Source organism: Alligator sinensis, unplaced genomic scaffold (genome assembly GCF_000455745.1).
Source record: "Alligator sinensis unplaced genomic scaffold, ASM45574v1 scaffold447_1, whole genome shotgun sequence".
NCBI lineage: Eukaryota > Metazoa > Chordata > Crocodylia > Alligatoridae > Alligator > Alligator sinensis.
Genome location: NW_005842123.1, coordinates 1,324,002 through 1,329,408, shown reverse-complemented (window position 1 = coordinate 1,329,408; position 5,407 = coordinate 1,324,002). Strand labels below are relative to the sequence as shown.

At 43.7% G+C, this 5,407-nt stretch overlaps 1 pseudogene; it reads right to left on the bottom strand.

The window, feature by feature from the left end:
* Nucleotides 1-1,402: 1,402 nt before the first annotated feature.
* On the bottom strand, nt 1,403-2,762 carry LOC112550482 (annotated as a pseudogene).
* Between the last annotated feature and the right edge of the window lie 2,645 nt (nt 2,763-5,407).

Here is a 5,407-nt window from a genome sequence, read left to right as displayed (position 1 = left end):
GGCAGCTCACTCAATAAAAACTGTAATTTACTGTCCCAATTTGGAGGTGACTTCACTTGCAGAACAACGAAGGAAGAATCGCAAGTATAAGGTCTGATTAGATTGATCGCCTAATCAAGCCTCTCCGTGAACATGAATCTCTTAGTTCACGCTGAAGCCGCGGAGCGCCCGAAAGGGACTGAAGGAAGGGGACGTAGTCCTATCACTGGTGAGCCCAGCTCATTGAATCGTATTGCTGAGGCCAGCCTATTGAACCGTACTACTGAGGCCAACCCATTAAATCGTACTACTGAGGAATGAAACCATATTTTGGTATTTGGCTTCTCGGAATTCTAGGATTGTAAGTATATTATGAAAAATAACAGTATTGATTCAAATTTAACTTTTAGTTGTAATTGTAGTTGTTTTTGTAACACTAATTCTTATAGCATTGTTTGGGAAGGAAGTGCATTCGGAGCATTGTTTCTGATATATGTAATTATTGTGTTTTTAATGTTTGTGGTGTTTCTTAAAGCTAAGCAGTGTTATATATGAAGCAAAGAATTTTAAAATAAAATTGTGTTGTATGAATTAAGTGTGTAATCATTGTGAAATCGTGCAATCAGCTAACTACTCCCCCAGCCAGCGCATCAAAACGAATCAGTAAATTGTGTGGGATTTTCTCTATTCCATAACCCACTAGAGACACCAGCCCCTAACATCCATGAAAAAAACCAAAAAACACAAAAATAAATACAACCTATATATTTGGCCTTGATTTTTCCTCTCTGTTCTGACAGGGTGACCATGAGTTTCTCCTGATCCCACAGAAAGCAAACGTGGCAAAATGTCTGTGAAGGAGACAAATTTCAACACTTACTTTTGCCCCCAAGGAGGGGAAATAACTTCACAACCCCAAGTGAGCAACTGGTGGTAGATCAGCTTGGGTCCCAAACCACATGCGACTGAAACTACCATGTTGCCAGCATGGGCTGGTTGTTTCAGACTTTGCTTTTTTTGATACACCAGTAGGAGTTTTTTTGGTTTTTGGGGTTTGTTTTTGTTTTTTACAGAGGGATAACTAACACACAATCCATATCTCACCATAAATTTCTATGGGATGGCAAGGCACCTGCAGTGTTTACTGCAAGGGAGATGTGTGAGATCATCACCGCCCATGTTTGAGTTTGCCCAATTTGCCCAGCAGTAAAAAAAAAATTGCAGTGACTTATGGCCACAGGGTTTCTGCAGCAGGATGGTGAATGGGTGTTAGCTACCTGCAGTGAAAGCACACCTTTTTTGCAATTGGAACTGTAGCACCTGATAGGACAGACATTAGGAGAAGCTACTTTGTCCGGATAGCGATGCACAAACAGGGACAGGCTGACAAATGCTTGTTTTTTTGTTTCTCCCCACGATGCCATCAGCTTCTTGACATATAATGCACCTGATGATAGTCCTGGGATTTAAGCTTTTGGTAGTTCTTTTCCTCCACGGTCCCATGCTTTCCCCATGTCCCAGCTTCAAAAGTCTCCCTTAGCATGGTGTCTGGAGGCGTGTTCCCCCTGCTGAGTGTGTGACCAGAAAGTCTGTCTCGCTGTCACAGTCACTTGAAATATCCTCATCTTCTGTGAACTGTAAAGTCTGAAGGCCAGAGTCCTGGGGAGGGAGCTCACTGGAGTCCTCAGCTGCATACTTTCAAGCAAGCTATGTGCTCAGGGAAGGGAAGCCCCTCCAGGTCAGGGTAAAGGTGGCCCCTTGCGGGGAGATGTGGGTCCTCAGAGGAAGGGTTAAAATGAAGACCCTCTGTCAGCACAGGTCACCTAAAGGAAGGCCTCTTGTTAGCACCTGTCCATGTCCACATTACGCTGCTCATATCCTTCTGTTGGATATCTGGCATCTCCCAAGAAGGAGCTGTCTGAAAGGGAGGTTTTCTCGCTGTCTTGGAACCCCGAGGTGTCCTCCTCAGTCTCCCTCCAGACAAAAATGAGACAACCCGCACCCTGTAAGGTTGGGCACAGGCCCTCCGTCCAGCTGGGAGACTCCCAATTCAGAGCTGGACTCCAACTCTTTCCGACTCACGCTGGACACTTGGCAGTTCTGGTCTCTCTTTGGGAACCGAGGCATTTCAATGTAGGGTGTGAAACTGCTGTTGTCCTCCTCCTGCTACAAGGAAAGGAGAGAAGCTGCTGGTGATGTGTTGTTTCTTGCTGAGGGATTGTTCCTTCTCTTCTGTGATTCCAGCTCTTCCACAAAGAATTTTTCCTCATTAGGCTTCTTCTCAAGAACCAACAGCAGAGGCCTTAAATAGGAAAAAAACCTTGTGGGGAATGAGGTTTGCAGCTTAGAGGGATGTTTTTTTCTTTGATTGATGTTGGTTAAAGCCAAGGCAATGAGTGTGTGACATGCCAGCATCACAGCCTTAGAGAATGACTCTGATCACGGACCTATTGGTAGTGCAGCCCCAGCAGGCTACAGTAGAGTTATAATAATTTACATATATAGGAGCATCCTATCCGACTGGCTCGCCCATTCTAAGTGCCAAGCATCTTTGCCTCCCTGCCTACCTTTGCTATTAGGAAGACTTGCAGGGGCTTAGCAGCAGGATTGGATCCCCTTCATCCCCAATCTTTTCATACCAAAGCTTGAGGTCTCTTTCTGCTTTTAGTAACTTCTTTGCACAAACAGTTGGAGAAAGCACTGGCAGGAAGGAGGAGGAGGAACAAGGGGACAACAATGGCAAGCAGGAGTTTCTAGTCCACTTCTGCAAGAGAGAATACCATGAAACAGTTTGGTCACTGTAGACCATGGGCGACTGGTGCACATGCATGTCCTGAGAGTGCTGGTGCACCCCAACAGGCAGCGCTCCCCATTTAGGTGACAGGCAGGGGGAGGCGGGAGGGAGCACTGGTGCCCCCCCACCCACGAATGCCGGCCAGGGAGTGGCACTTCATCAATCTCCTAGGAACAGAAACTCATGGACTCAATATAGACATTGGAATTCTGACACTACAACCTGCCAGACGTTCGACTCCCCAGGTACCTCTGCACTGCTACATCCCCCTTTTTCCTTCCCCCCTGCCCCCGATGCCTCCATTTCCATTTTCACTGACTGGCTTTCTTGCCTGCATTGCATGCCAGCCTCTGGCTTCTTTACTATCCAGGACCAGCGCACACACCAACTGCAGGTGCTTCCTCAGCGTGAGAAAGGGTTTTTCAACCCGAAAGCTTGCTAAGATACATCTCTGCAACTATTCAGTTGGTCTGCTAAAAGATACCAGATTAGATTGACCCAAAGGGCCTTGTCTGCCAGTGCCATGTCCTTAGACCAACATCCCTAGCACCTGACCAGAAGGATGCAGGGCCCTGGGTACATCTAAGCCCCAGGGCTGAGGCTGGCAGGGAGAGTTCTCTGGCAGCTGCTGGAGAAGAAGCAGCTGCAGGAGAGGGTCACAGTATGGCTGCCTGAGATGCTGCTGGTGGTACTGTGCTGCTGCTCACCAAGTTATTATTTTACATGTTGTCTTTTAAAGTGGTGGACCAGTTGAGGCTGTAGGGGAGGAGGCAGCCTCATTGGGGCACACTATTGAGTCATGTAGAGGCCCCAGCGCCAGTAAGGGTGCACCTTAACACACAAAGTCACACGTCACGATTTTCGCTTGTCAGCAGCTTGAGGTGCAGTTTCCCAGAAACCCCTACACCTATCTCCTTGAAACGTGGCAGGCTTCCTGGCCTCAATCAGGCAAGAAATGACAAAGTTCTAGGCAGTTTTGTGCTTCCCCATTATAGCCTACGAGGGAAACATCAAAATGGTTTTGACAAAATGAAACAGAGCTTCAAAAAGAAACAAAAACTCAAAACGAAACACTGTCCCATCGAAATGGCAAAACAGAAGTTGAAACAAAACGGTGCTGTTTCATACAGCCCTACTTAACATGTCCTTCAAATTTCTCAACTTTATGGTCCCAGTGTGTGAACAAGTAAATAACTTAGTATTGCCACAAGATGGCACTGTTGAGCAGACATTTTTTTTCCTTTGAACTATCTCATTGACGCTCTTTCTGAGAGTGGATTTCGTTTCTTTTCTTGGTTTTTTAATTTATTAAATGGTTCTTTCAGTGCCTAAAATAATATAAATCTAACTATTTCAGGAAAGCTATTTGTATGAAAATTTGCTCGTTCATATTTGTAGGTTCTTTACTTTTAAACTAGAATTCCTTAGAGCAGTAATAATATTTGAGGTGCCACACATTTCTTTAAAACCTTATAAATTAGCCCAGCAGTGTAAGTATCATTAATTTAACTGGACTAGTTTAAAAAAATTATAAATGTTAAATCTTTTAAAAAAAATAACAAAAGTATCAAAATGTGTATATATAGTATATGCATAATATATTATTTCTGATATATACACTATTTGCCATTTTATTTCTGACTAAATATCATTTTATCCTGAAAATATGACTCACAAGAACATGTAGGACTGATAAATCCTGGGATAACAGATTTGTTCTGTGAAGTTTCCTTACCGTTTTATCCTCTAATGCTCCTACTCAGGGTCTTACCAGCAGTATCTCCTAGCTTATGCAGCACCACCACTATATATTAAGAGTTTGCATTCTTGATCCTGCTGGCAAGCACAGTCCACAATGTTTTGTCAGACCCCAAGGACAAAAACAAATAGCCAAACCCCGATTTTGGAGCTCTGGCCAAGCTTGCTATAGAAGAGGCAATTTAGTTTGGAGGCAGGCAGATGGGGTTAGAGGTGCTCTGTGAACCTCCAAAAATAAATAAATAAATAAATAAAACTATCCAGTTGCTCTGGCTTTGCTTCTTTCTTTTCCCAGTCCACCCTTCTTTCTCTGACACTGTTACCAGAGATGTGTATGGGAAATGGCTAAAGCTAGATTAACCTCCAGCCCAACAAAGGCTCCTGCAAATGTGATGTCTTCACATCTGAGCACACTCAAGAGCAGCACTTCCTACCCCATATTTTGTGAAACAGAAAGAGAACCTCCCCACCTGCTTCACAGAGTAATGGGATATTGCCAGCCCAGGCCAAGTGGCAGAAGTTTGGCACAAACAGAAGCCCCTCAAATCTGTTTCTGGGAAACTGCAGTGCACCTTTGTAGATGTGACTGATCAGTAAACTAAAAGAAGCAGTCAACATGTCCAGCTACACCAGACATGAAATCAAATTGAACAGGCCACAAGGTCTAAAAAGAAATACTATAAAAGTGGGCCTCAAAATACACTTTCAAATAAATAACCATGTCTTTAGATACCATGATATTAACAAAAATATATCTATTATAATAAAACTAATCTAATACATTTCATTACATTACATCACTACTACCAACATTTTAAAGCTAAATTACTTAGATAAAATTGTAAAAACCAAGCCGCCTTGCGAGTGAAGACCATA